This window comes from Aotus nancymaae, unplaced genomic scaffold (assembly GCF_030222135.1).
Source record: "Aotus nancymaae isolate 86718 unplaced genomic scaffold, 86718_ANA_hifiasm-v0.15.2.pri h1tg000040l, whole genome shotgun sequence".
Taxonomy (NCBI): domain Eukaryota; kingdom Metazoa; phylum Chordata; class Mammalia; order Primates; family Aotidae; genus Aotus; species Aotus nancymaae.
The window spans coordinates 121,681,959-121,696,645 of record NW_026988454.1 but is presented as its reverse complement, the minus strand read 5'-3'; the positions used below and the strand labels follow the sequence as shown (position 1 = coordinate 121,696,645).

General features: G+C 37.1%; 1 pseudogene; it reads left to right on the top strand.

The window, feature by feature from the left end:
* The window catches only part of LOC105714593 (testis development-related protein 1-like), a 262,070-nt pseudogene extending 248,516 nt beyond the window's left edge, over positions 1-13,554 (top strand).
* The last annotated feature ends 1,133 nt before the right edge of the window (positions 13,555-14,687 follow it).

The following is a 14,687-nucleotide window of genomic DNA, read 5'->3' as shown; positions in this document are numbered from 1 at the left end:
CCAAACTTTAAGTAAGAAGAAATCTGAACAGTCCTATGTCTACAAAAGAAATTTAACTTGTAATCACAAACCTTCAAAAAAGGAAAACTTCAGACCCAGGCAACTTTACTGTTGAATTCTATCAAACATTTAAGAAAGACATAATACTAATGCAACATCAACTCTTCCAGATGATAAGAGAAGGGAGTACTTGCAAAATCATTTGATAAGATAACTATTACCTTGATATCAAAACCAGATAAAGATATTACAAGCAAAGAAAACTAAAGACCAATATCTCTCATAAATATAGATATAAATATTCTTAACAAAACTTTAGCAAATCAATACAACAAAATATTAAAAGAATAATATGTTAAAACAAGTGGGATTTATCCCAGGAATTCAAGGTTGGTTCAACATTCAGTAAAGTTTACCATATTAAGAGACAAACAAAATAAAAATCATGTGAACAGACACATGTTTGCAGACACAGGAACAGTATTTTAAAAATTGAATATCCATTTCTGATAAAACCTCACAGGAAACTAGGAATGCAAGGAGCTTCCTTAATCTCATAGTGTCCTTTAAAAACCTACAAATAATATCATACTTAATGGCAAAAGACTAAATGCTTTCCCACAAGAACAGGAACAAGCAAGGAGATCTACTCTTACAATTTCTATACAATATTTACTGCAAGTTGTAGCTAGAGCTATAATGCTAGGAAATAAAATATAAAGCATCCAAGTTTGAAAGGAAGAAGGAAAACTGTCCTTATTCACAGAAAACATGATTGTCTATGTAGAAAATCCTATGGAATCCACTATAAGAATTACTAGAAATAATAGATGATTTTAGCAATGTTGTGTAATAAAAGGACAGTATGCAAAAATCAATTGTATTTCTGTATATTAGTAACAAATGGTAGAAAATTGAAATTTCTAAAATGCCATTTCTAACCACATCAGAAATATGAACTATTTACAAATAAATCTGACAAAAGATGTGCAAGACCTGAACATAGAAATATATAAATTGTTGATGAGATAACTTAAAATAGACATAATAGACATATTTATAATTAAGAAGACTCAATATTGTTTAGCTGTAAAATTTATAATTAGATTTAATGCAACCCCAATCAAAATTTCAGCAGGCTTTTTATTTTATTTTTTATTTTTTTATGACAAGCTAACCTTAAGTTCTATATGGAAATCAAAGGACCTAGAACAATCAAAACAACTTTCAAAGAGCAGAACAAAGTTGGAGGATTAATATTACTTGATTTTAAGAATTAATATAAAATTTGTGTCTGTTCTCACATTGCTATAAGAAAATACCCAAGACTGGGTAATTTATAAAGGAAAGAGGTTTAATTGACTCACAGTTCCACATAGCTGGGAAGGCCTCAGGAAACTTGCAGTCATGGCAGAAGGGGAAGAAAGGCACCTTTTTCACAGCACAGCAGGAAGGAGAAATGCCCAGTGAAGGGGGAAAAGGCCCTAATTAAACCATTAGATCTCATGAGAATTCACTGCCATGAGAAGAGCATGGGGGAAACTGCCCCCGTGATTCAATTACCTCCATCTGGTCCCTCCATTGATGCATGGAGATTTATGGGGATTACAATTTGAGATGAGATTTGGGTGGGGACACAAAGCCTAACCATTTAGAGTAATCAAGCAGGGAAATCAGCATAAAAATGGGCGAATAAATCAATGGAACAGATAAAGAGTCTAGAAATAGGCCCTCACAAATATGGACAATTGGCTTTTAAGAAAGGTTCAATGATAATTCAGTGGAGGAGAGATAGAGGTTTCAACAAATGGTTCTGTAACAAATTACAAAATATGATACTATCATAATAACTGACATATAGACCAATGAAACAAAATAGAGCCCAGAAATACACCCATTCGTGATCATAAAGATCCAACTTCACTCTTTTGCATGTGGATATCCAGCTTTTCCATCACAATGTGCAAAAATATTCCATCCATACCTTGTACCATATACAAAAATTAAAATATATTTCAGATCTAACCAGACATGGTGGCTCACATCTGTAATCCTGGCACTTTGGGAGGCTGAAGTGGGCAGACAATTGAGGCCAGGAGTTTGAAACCAGCCTGACCAACATGGTGAAACCTGGTCTCTACTAAAAAATACAAAAATTAACTGGGCGTGGTGGTGCACACCTGTAGTCCCAGCTACTCAGGAGGCTAAGGCAAGAAAATCACTTTAACCTGGGAGGTGTAGGTTGCAATAAGTGGAGATTGTGCCACTGCATTCCAGCCTAGGTGACTATTATATATATATATTTTATATATTTATATAAATATATTTTATATATATACATAAAATATCAATATGTATAACAGATCTAAATGATCTAAATGGTCTGAAAGCATAAAACTTATTAAGAAAAAACATTTGCAACTGTGAAGACCAGGGATGATACCAAAATCATGACCACATAAAAGAACAAATTGGTAAATCAGGATTCATCAAAATTAAATCTTTTCTTCAAAATACACTTTTTTTCCTATATATTAATTATCACTTATTTGAATACCATTTTTAAACCTGTAAATCTGTACAAACATCATTTTGCAACCTTGATCAAACTATTTTATTTTATTGTGGTAAGAACACTTAACATGAGATCTATACTCTTAACAAAATTTTAAGCATACAAAATGTTATTGCTGATTATAGGAAAAATGATACAGCAGATCTCTACAGCTTATTTATCTGGTTTGACTGAAACTTTATTCCTGGTGATTAGTAACTCTCCATTTCCTCCTCCTCCTATTCTCTGGCAACCACCAGAGAGTTCATTTAAGTGGAATCATGCAGTCTTTCTGTGACTGGCTGTATTAGTCCACTTTCACAGTACTATAAATACCTGAGACTGGGTAATTTATAAATGAAATAAGTTTAATTGATCACAGTTCCACATGGTTGGAGAGGCCTTGAGAAACTTACAATCATGGCAGAAGGTGAAGGGGAAGCAAGGATCTTCTTCACATGATGACAGGTGAGAGAAATGTGAGCAACAGCAGGGAAAACTGCCTTACAGCCATCAGATCTCGTGAGAATTCATTCACTCTCACGAGAACAGTATGGGGGAAACTGCCCCCTGGATTTAATCACCTACCACCAGGTCTCTCCCTAGACATGTGGGGATTATGGGGATTACAATTCAAGATGAGATTTGGGTGGGGCCACAGCCAAATCATATTACTGGTTTATTTCACTTAGTATGATGCCCTCAAGATTCATCTATGTTGTCACATATTACATAATTTCCTTCCTTTTCAAGGCTGAATAGCATTCCATTATATGTATATACCATGTTTTCTTTATTCATCTGTCTATGGACATTTAGGTTGCCTCCACATGTTGGTTTTTGTGAATAATACTCTAATGAGCAGAGGAGTGCTAATACCTCTTTGAGATCCTGTTTTCAATTCTCTTGGATAAACACTCAGATATGGGATAGCTAGATCAAAAGATAGTCCTATTTTTAATTTTTTGAGGATCTTCTATACTGTTTTCAATAGCAGCTGCACTATTTTGCATTCTCACTAACAATGTGCAAGGATTCCAGTTTTTCCACATCCTTTTCAACACTTTGGTTTTTCTGATCATAGCCATTCTGAGAGGTGTGGGGTGTTAGCCCATTGTGTTTTTGACTTACATTTCCTTGATGTTTATTGATGTTGAACATTGATGGTTAATAACCTATCAGGTTTGTTAGTTTGCTTTTATCCTATTGAGTTGTAGGAGTTCCTTACATATTTTGGAGATTAACCCCTGATCAGATATAAAGCTTGCAAATATTTTCTTCTATTTTGCAGTTTGTTTTTTCACTTTGTTGATGGCTTCCTGTGCAGAAGCTTCTTAGTCTAATGTAGTCCCACTTACTTATTTTTGTTTTTATTGCCTATGCTTTTCTGTCATATCCATAAAATCATTGCCAAGACTAAGTCATGAAGCTTTTCTTCTATGCTTTTTGTAGGGGTTTTACAACTTCAGTCTTACAATTAAATCTTTAATCAATGTCAGCTTTTGTGTGTGGTGTAAGATAAGGGTTCAGTTTTATTCCTTTGCATGTGGATATCAAGTTTTCCATCATCATTTCTTGAAGAGATTCTCTCACCCATTATATATTTTTGGCACCTTTGTGGATGATCAGTTGAGCATTTACGAGTGGACATATTCGTGGGCTCTCTATTTTGTTTCATTAGTCTATATGTCTGTTTTTATGCTGGTATTATATTGTTTTGATTGATTGTTGTAACTTTGTAATGCAAAAATAATTTGAAATCAGTCATTTTTATTCTACAAGTCTTTCATCTCCTTGGTTATGTTTATTCCTAGGTATTTGATTCTTTTTGTTGCTATTGTGCATGAGATTGTTTTCCTAATTTCCTTTTCAGATAGTTTGTTGTTGGTATATAGAAACATAACTGATTTTTGTATGTTATGTTTGTATTCTACAACTTTACTGAATCTATTTGCTAGTTCGGCTTCCCGAAGTGCTGAGATTACAGGTGTGGGCCACCGTGCCCTGCTAGTTCTAATAGTTTTTTAATGGAGTCTTTAGAGTTTTCTATATACAAGATTAAGCCATCTACAAGAGGGATAATTTTATGTCTTCCTTTCCAAATTGGATACCCTTTTCTTTCTTTTTCTTGCCTAATTTCTCTGGGTAGCACATCTAATACTATGTTGAATAGAAGTGGCAAGAGTGGGCATCTTTGCCTTGATCCTAATCTTACAGGAAAAGTTTTCAGTTTTTCACCATCGAGAATAGTGTTAGCTATGAAGTTTTCATATATGACCTCTATTATGGTGATGTAGTTTCCTTCTATTTCTAGTTTGTTGAAAATTTTTATTATGAAAGAGTGCTGAACTTTGCCAAACAATTTTTCTGTATCTATTGTGACAATCATGTAATTTTTATCTTTTATTCTGTTAATGGGTATATCACATTAATTTTTGTATGTTGAATCACCGTTCATTCAGGATAAATACCACTTGACCAAAATGCATGATTTTTATAATATGCTATTGGATTCGGTTTGCTGATAGTATATTGAGGATTTTCTTTTTTTACGTATATATCCATCAGGGGTACTGGATACTGGCCTGTAGTTTTCTTTCCCTGTGGTCTCTTTGACTGGTTTTAGTATCAGGATAATGCTGGCATCTTCAAATGAGTTTGGAAGAATTCTCCCCTCTTCAACTTCTTGAAAGAGTTTGAGAAGGATTAGTGTTAGTTTTTCTTTAAACGTTTGGTAGAATTCACCAGTGAAGTCATCTGGTCTTGAGCTTTTCTTTTTTGGGAGGTTTTTGATTACAAATTCAATCTCTATATTACTTATAGGTCTGTGCAGGCTTTCAATTTCTTTATGATTTAATCTTGGTAGGCTGTATGTTTCTAGGAATGTACCATTTCTACTGGGTTATTCAGTTTGTTGGTATATAATTGTTCCCAGAAGTCTCTCATAATCTTTTTAATTTCTGGGGCACCAGTTCTAATGACCCTTCCCTCAGTTATGATTTTATTTATTTTAGTTTTATCTGTTTTTCTTAGTCTAAGGATTTGTCCTCTTGTAAACATTTTGCTTATCTTTCAAAAAATAAAACTCTTAGTTTTGTTGATTTTTTTCTATTGCTTTTATATTTTCTGTTTCATTTATTTCTTCTCTAATCATTGTTATTTCCTTCCTTCTGCTAACTTTGGGCTTAGTTTGTTGTTCTTTCGCTGATTCCTTGAGGAATATAGTTAGGTTATTTGAGATCTTTCTTCTTTTTTAATGTAGACAGATATTTCTTTCTATGAAATTCCTTCTAAGTACTGCTTTTGCTGCGTCTCTAAGTTTTGTATGTTGTTTACATTTTCATTTTTCTCAAAGTATTTTATAATTTTCATTTTTTTCTTTGACTTAATGATTGTTCAAAAATGTATTTAATTTCTACACATTTATGAATTTTTCAGTTTTCTTCCTGCTGTTGATTTCTAGTTTCATGCCACTGTGGTCAGAAAAGATACTTGATATAATTTTAACCCTATTAAAATAGTTAAGAATTGTTTTGTAACCTAATATGTGATCTATCTTGAAGAGAGATCCTTATGCTGCTGTTGGGTGAAATATTCAGTATATGTCTGTTAGCTCCATTTGGTCTATAGTTATTTGAGTTCTCTGTTTCCTTACTAATCTTCTTTCTGGATGTTGTGTCCACTATTGAAAGTGGGGGTGCTGGAGTTTCCTACTATTATTGTATTTCTATCTATTTCTCCCTTCAATTTTGTTAATGTTTGCTTAATATATTTAGGTGCTCTAATGTTGGGTGCACATATATTTTTAATTGTTATAATCTTCCTTGTGGATTGACTCTTTTATCATTACATAATAATCCTCTTTTTCTCTTAAGAGAATGAGACTGCAAACTAAAGGCTAAGAGAAAGTATTTGCAAAATACATGCCTAACAAAGGACTTGTGTCTAACACATCTATAAAAACCTTCAAAACTCAATAAGTAAAAAGCAATACAAACCAATAAGAAAATAGGCTAAAGATTTGAATATTAATTCACCAGAGAAATTCTACAGATAGCCATCAACAGATGAAAAAATACTCAACATTCAGTCATTAGAAAAATGCAAACTAAAATCACAATGAGATACCACCACACACATTTTAGAATGACTAAAATTTAAGAAACTAACTTTGTCAAATATTGGCAAGGATTTGGAGGAACTAAAAACTCTCACATATTGCTCTTGAGAATTAAAGTGTATAGTCATTTTGGACAAGAGTTTGGTAGTTTCTTTCCTTTTTTTTTTTTTCTTAAGAAATCGGGATCTTGCTATGTTAATCAAGCTGGCCTCAAACTCCCAGGCTCAAGGGGTATCCTCTTCAGCCCCTCAAGTAGCTGAGATTACAATACTGCACCACTGCCCTTGGCTGGTAGTTTCTAAAAAGTTAAACATACACTTATCATATGATAGAGTCACTCAACTCCTAAATATTTATCCAAGAGAATAAAAGCATATGTTCACACAATGTCCTCCAAGGTTTTTAGCAGCTTTATTTATATTAGCTAAAAACTGGAAACTACACAAATGTCATCATCAGGTAACTAGATAAACAAATTATTGTACAGCCATATGATAGAATTCTATTCAATAATAAATGGAAATTAACAGTAAAACTAATGTTTTAATCTCAAAGCAATTACGCTGAGTGAAAAAGTCATACCAAAAATAGAGGACATACTATATGATTCCATTTATATTAAATTCTATGGAGGGCAAACTAACCCACAGGGACAAAGCAGGTGAGTGGTTGCTTGTGGGGAATGAGGCTGATAGCTAGATTACAAAGGGACAAAAAGAGATTTTTTTCGGTATGTTCATTATCTTGATTGTGATGATGATTTCATTGGTTTTTTATAAATGTCAGAGTTCATCAAATTGTACGTCTCAAATATATGAAGTTTATTATATGCCCATTATATCTCATTAAAACTGTTAAGAAAAGATTTTTACATCAAAAAACATTTTAAAAGATGCCCTTCTAATTGGAACTTTAAAATAATGTATTGTTAAACAATTGAGTGATAATTAAAGTACAAACAAGAATTAAAGGATTCTGAAAAAAAAGATAATTAAACCACTATAAATATCCTATCTATAAGATATATTTAAAACAGTAATCGGAGGATAATGTATGGCTATAAACACTGTATCTCGAAACATAGAAGAATGAAACTGACTTAATTCAAAAATATATAATGTCCCCCTAAAAATTACAAGAAAGAAGTATAACAACTGAACATTATATGTACCTAACAACAGAGGCCCCAAATATATGAAATAACAACTGTTAAGTTGAAAGGAGAAATAGACAATTCAACAGTAATACTTGGATATCTCAGTATATCCCTTTTAATAATAGCTAGAATAACTAGATAGGAGATGATCAAGAAAATAGAAGACTTGAACAATACCATAAAATAACTGGACCTAATAGACATCTATAAAACACTCAATTGAACAGCATATGTTCTTCTCAAATCCACATGGAACATTGTCCAGTATAGATCTTAAGTTTGGCAACAAAAGAAGTCTTAGTAAGTATAAAAAAGAAAATTATAAAAAGTATCTTCTTCAATCACAATGGAATAAAATTAGAAATCAATAGTAGGAAGAAATTTGGAAAATTCACGAATATGTAGAAATCAAATTCTTAACCAATCTAATGGCTCAGATAATAAATCATAAGAGGTACTTGAAAATTCTCTGATATAAATGAAAACAAAACCAAAGCATACCAAAATGCATGAGATACAACAAAAGCAGTATTTACATGGAAATTTTTCATTGCAAACATCCACATTAAAAAGAATAAATATCTCAAAGCAATATCCTAACTATATAATGAAGTAGAAAAAAGAACAAGCTAAATTCAAAGCAAACAGAAGAAAGGAAACAATAAAGAGTACAGTGTAAATAAATGACATCCAGAAAAGAAAAACAACAGAGAAAATGAACAAGCACAAAAGTGGGTTCTTTTAAAAAAAAATCAACAAAATTAATGAAATCAAAACTTTAGACTTACCAAGAGAAAAAAGAGGACTCAAATTACTAAAATCAGTAATGAAAGAGAGGACATTACAATTGACCTTACAGAAATAAATGGGGTTATAAAGAAATAATATGAACAATTATATACCAACAACTTAGATAACCTAAATGAAATAGACACATTCCTAGGAAGACACGAACTACCAACTTGACTTATGAGTACATACAAGCATAGACACATAGCTCGATGGAATCAAATTTAGGGTCCAGAAATAAACTCATGTACTCATGGTTAATTGATTTTCACCAAAGGTCTGAAGACCAGTCTGTAGAGAAAGAATACTATTTTCAACAAATTGTGCTGGAAGACAGCTGGATAAGCACATGTAAAAGAATCAATTTGGATCTCTACTCACAACATGTACAAAAATTAGTTAAAAATCATAAAGATGAATTATAAGTGCTAAAACTATAACTCTTATTTAAAAAAAACAAATTTTCATAATCTTGGATTTGGCAATAGATCCTTAGATAGGATACCAAAAACAAGCAACAAAAGGAAAAGTAATAAATTGAACTTTGTCAAAATTGAAAGCATTTGTGCATCAAACACTATCAAGAAAGTGGAAAAAACAACCAACAAACTGAGGGAAATTATTTTCTAATCATATGCCCTGTGAGAAACTTCCAATGAACGAAATACTTCCCCCAAATTCACATGAGGCAGAGCCCTTATGAATGGGATTAACACTCTTATAAAAGACGCCCGAGAGAACTCCCTTGTCCCTTCCACCACATAACCTAAGTATATACTTAAATAAAGTATATGGAAACACTGCAAGATAGCCACATATGAACCAGGAAGTAGGCCTTCACTGGACACTGAATCTGCTGACACCTTGATCTTTAACTTCCCAGTCTCCAAACCTGTGAGAAATAAATTTCTGTTGTTTCTAAGCCATCCAGTCTATGGCACTTTGTTACAGCATCACAAACAAGACAAAGCCAGGTCTAGGACAGTGAATATATAAAGAACTCTTAAAATTCAACAACAAAAAGATACACAAACCAAATTTTTAAAAAATTGTTGAAGGACTAGAACGGATATTTCTCTTAAAAGATATACCAAGAAGATATAATCAATAAATACATAAAAGGATATCCAGAATCCTTAGTAATTAGAGAAATGCAAATTAAAACCACAATGAGATAACACTTCACACCTACTAGGATAGCTATAATTTAACGATCACAACAAAAAGAAAACAAGTGTTGACAAGTATGTGGAGAGATCAGAACCCTTATATGTTGCTGGTAGGAACATAAAATGGTTCAGCCACTGTGGGAAGCATTTTGGCAGTTTCTCCAAAACCTAAATATAGGATTACCACATGATCTAGCAATGCCACTCCTAGATACATATCCAACAGAACTGGAAACATGTCCAAACGAAAACATGTGTACACAATATCCATAGCAGAATCATTCCTAACAGTCAAAAAGTAGAAACAATCCAAATGTTCATCATCTAGATACACAATATACGGTATATCCACACAATGGAATAGAAGCCTTAAAAATAATGAAGTATTGACACAGCTGTGATATGCATGAACCTTGAAAACATTATGCAAAGTGAAAGAAGCTAAACACAAAAGGTTAAGTACTGTATGATTCCATTTATATGAAATGTCCAGAATAGGCAACTCCATTGAAACAGAAAGCCAATTAGAGGTTGAAGGGAGGGCAGAACAAGGAGTGGCTGCTTAATGAATGTGTCTATCTGTTCTAGCACTGCTATAAATAAATACTTGTGACTGGGTGATTTATTTTTTTTATTATTTATTTATTTTTTTCTTGTTTTTTTTTATTATTGCATTTTAGGTTTTGGGGTACATGTGAAAAACATGCAAGGTTGTTGCATAGGTGTGTACGTGGCAGTGTGATTTGCTGCCTTCCTCCCCTTCACCTATATCTGGCATTTCTTCCCATGCTATCCCTCCCCAACTCCCCACCCCCTGCTGTCCCCCCCACTCCTCCCCAACAGACCCCAGTGTATAGTGCTCCCCTCCCTGTGTCCATGTGCTCGACTGGGTGATTTATAAAGAGAAGTTTCTGCTGCACACCAGCCTGGGCAATAGGATGAAATGTTGACTCAAAAAAAAAAAGGTTTAATTGGCTCACAGTTCCACAGACTATACAGGAAGCATACATAGAAGCTTCTGCTTCTGAGAGGCCTCAGGACACTTACAGTCATGGTAGAAGGCAAAGGGGGAGAAAGCATTTCACATGGCCAGAGCAGGAGGAGGAAAGGGAGGAGGGAGGTGCCATACACTTTTAAACAACCAGATCTCAGGAGAATTCATTATTGCCATGACAGCATCAAGGAGGATGGTATTAAACCATGAGAAACCGCCCCTATGATCCAATCACCTCCCACTAGGCCCCACCTCCAACACTGGAGATTATTATTTGACATGAGATTTGGGCAGGGACACAGATCCAAATGTGTATGGAGCTTGCTTGGGGGGTGATAAAAATATTCTGGAATAGGGTTAGTGATAATGCTTGCACAATTTTATGAATGCACTGAAAGCCACTAAATTGTACACTTAATACTGTGAATTCTATGCTATATTAATTTTATATCAACTTTTTAAAAAGGGATATGGGAGGCTCAAATATAATGGCACATTTGAACTTTTCAGGACAAGATCTTTCAAAACACTTGCCCAATAAATATGAATATATGGGCATCCCCCAATTGGCCTTTAAGACATTCTTCTCATTGGCTAAGAGCATTCTCATCTGCTCAGCAGCAGTCTCCTATTGGCTAGACCCTTGATGCTGAGGCTTGGAGACAGAGCCTGGGTCTTCTAGGCACTGCAGATAAGTAAGGGGAAGGAAAGTAGGGGGTTTTAGCAAACCCTCCAGTTAGGGGTCTGGGTCCCCAGGAGCTGACTGAGTCTGTTCAAGCATTTCTCTCTAGTGCCAGGCCTTTGGTTGGTGTAAAAAGGTCAGAGGTTGGCATTGGGGGGGTCTGATTTGCAGTCTTACTCTTAACTCTTGCGAGGCCTCAAAACATGTACCTTCTGGGCGGTGCTTTCCACTGGGGTAAAGTGAAAAGACTCCAGGATCACAGGCATCCAGGGTTCAATGGCCTGGTAAATAGAGAGCAGGAGGCAGTACCAGCACAGCTGGAACTCCTCTGGGCCTGTTCCCTCAGAAGCCAGGGGATGGCTGACCTAAATTCTGGAAGGCTCCACCTCCCATAGCCCTAACAGGCAGTGCTCATGATCAATAACTTTCCTCCAAACCCCCCAACTGTCCCTATACCGCGTGGACTCCAGGAGTCCCCTGCCCCCACCCCTGCCCAGGAACGCCGGTCTGGGACCAATCAGAGGCTGTAGGACTTTCTGGAAGGCCCAGGGCGCCTCCCTGGGTGTGGCAGAGCCTCTGATTGGAGGAGGCCTGCCAGGAGGGTGGGGCGATGGGCGTGGCTAACAGAATAACTGCCGGAGCCAGAGCCGTTGGCAGTTATTTAACAACTTCCACCCGTTCCTCCAGATGACTCCACACTGACTTCCTCCTCGACAGACTGATTTACGGGTGCGCCCCAAGAAGATCAGAATGGGGAGAACCTCTGAGGCCCAGGATGTGCAGAACGGGGCGCACTTTCACTTACCTGGCAGGGTGGTTTCTGACGTTTTCCGCGGAAGGCTGCCCAGGGCCGCTGCCGCCCATTCTCTTCTAGGTGTGCAGCTTTTGGACCGGCAGGGGTGGGAATGGCCTGCGGCAGCCGCCCAGGACCCTTGTGGGCCTCTTCCCCCGCTTGGCTGCAGCTGCAGTCTGGTACTTGTCTATTCTGCTCTTCCTTCACCTTCGTATTTTCTCGTGGAAGAAGAAATCCATTCCCCCATCCACGGAAGAGAGTGCCCTGTATGCCACGAAAGAGCCCAGGACCCAAAGGACAAAGACGTGCCCAGTAGACCTGCCCTCGCCAGCGCTAGCCTGGGTCTGAAATTTCCGGAGTGTGTGGCCCAGACCGGCCCCTCCAGGCATGGCTCTGTTTCTGAGTGGGTATTTTCCCCCTGGGCTCACCACCCCCTTGCTCCCATTTCTCCCCTCCCTCCCTATGGTGATGAGTGAAGGGTTGGGGAGAGTGGAACCCAGACCTGGGATCAGAAGGTCCCCTTGTCCAGTCCCAGGTCTTCCATCTAAGCCGTGCGATCATGGGAAGGACACCTCACCCTTGGTGGGCATGCCCACTCACCTGGAAAGAGACGCAATGATAATGCCCTAATCCAGAATTCTTAGAAGAATGGGAATAATTATGTAGATATCTTTTGAAAACCGATGTGCTGCCAATTACATTTTGTGATTTTAACTCTGTCTTGTTTCTGTGCTGTGTGTTGTCTTCGTATGTATTAAGTTTCTTCTGATTTTTTTTTCTTTTATAGAATGATCGTTATCCATAATGAAGCTACAAGGAAGAGGAGAAAGGCAGTCTGCGTGCACCACCATTTTCTAGGAACCGGGAAGCCAGCCCTTAGGACGATCCATCCCTGTGGAACCCTGCCCAGGCTTACCAGCCTTTGCTGAGCTTAAGCTATTTGAACTAGTATCTAACTAGTAGGACTTGGACACTGAGTCTCCACACTTGCACCCTCCTTGTCCCCATCAAAATATCCCGTACTCTACCTTCGAGGAGACATGACCCTCACACAACAAGAAAAAGTCTAACCTTCCCGGGTCTAGGTTCCCTGGGGGGGTCAATGTTCCTATGCTTCCTTAGTAGAGAGGGCTAGCTGTGAGTTGGAATCCCACTATGAGCTTTCAAATCAGTCAAGAGGAAGTGGGCCCCTTCCCTTCATCCCTCTTCTTTTCCCCTTTTGTCCCAGAGCTCAGCTCTGACTCAAAAGTTTTTCCAATTACCATCAACATAGAAACTTGGCTCCCTACATGGGTATAATTTCCCCTCTTGCATATGGCCTTGTGTATCAAAACTCCCTTTCTGTGAAAGAGGCATCTGGGGCTCAAGAAACCTGGTCAGCCAGCCAGGCTAGTCCCACATACCTCAGGACAGAGTGGACCAGTTTAATAAAGGCTCTATGTCATTCTTTTCTGCTTGAACTGATTGGTGTGCTGACTCAGAAGACTCTGATCTTTTATTTTTTCCCCCAAACCAGCTCAATTGGTGTTTGTGCTAGAGGGAGATGAACAATGGGGAGGGCTGTTATAAGGGATGTCCTTGGCCCTCCCACCTCCTCCTTTGAATGATACCCTCATTATCTTAGGCAGGGACCTGATACTGGTTGGTTTAGTAGATAGATACCTGGCGGTTTACTATGAGGATTTACCTTGTATTAGGGCAAGGACTAAAGGAACAAATGTATCCACCTCAATGTCAGGTCAAATGGGAGGATGTGGATGGGAGTAAATAGTGATTAGTACTGAGGTCCTAGAATTTTATTGGTTACTATTTTTATACCTTTTATACTCTTCCAGTTCTTGAATGAAGGTAAATGGAGACTTATTAAGGAACAAATTACTAGTGGCAGGGTGGTGGTGTCCTGGTGTCCTGTTTAGAGTGTGAAGAGAGTGTGCCCCATCATTGGCCTATGCTGTGCACGTGGGAGGTGGTAAGCAACTTTCCTGGACTGCACAACTGGTAGTGAAATTCATAGCAGAAAGCAACATTCATTTACTGGGGCCTCACAGTTGGCCAGTGTCCCTGTGCCTTTTCCTCTTTTTCCTTCCACTCGATGTGTCATACAGACCAGACTTGATTTGGCAAGAGAACAATGGACATTTAAGATTTCCTAAAGATTTCTCAGCAAGGACACTGGCTGGCTGTTTTTCTACCCCAGTGGTGATGACAGCAGATACTGGCAGTTTTCTGTTATGACTCCGGGGTCTTTTAAGGAGCAGGAATGGTGGAGCATGTGCAAACCTGGAGCCACAAGCAAGTACTAAACTCCTTGAAGCACAAGGCATGAGAATACTTTATCATGTTTTCTCTTCCTTGGAGGATTTATGAATTAAAACTAAGGAATAATTTGTAATCAGAATAACACTACCTGACAGGGATATTGATGAGCCG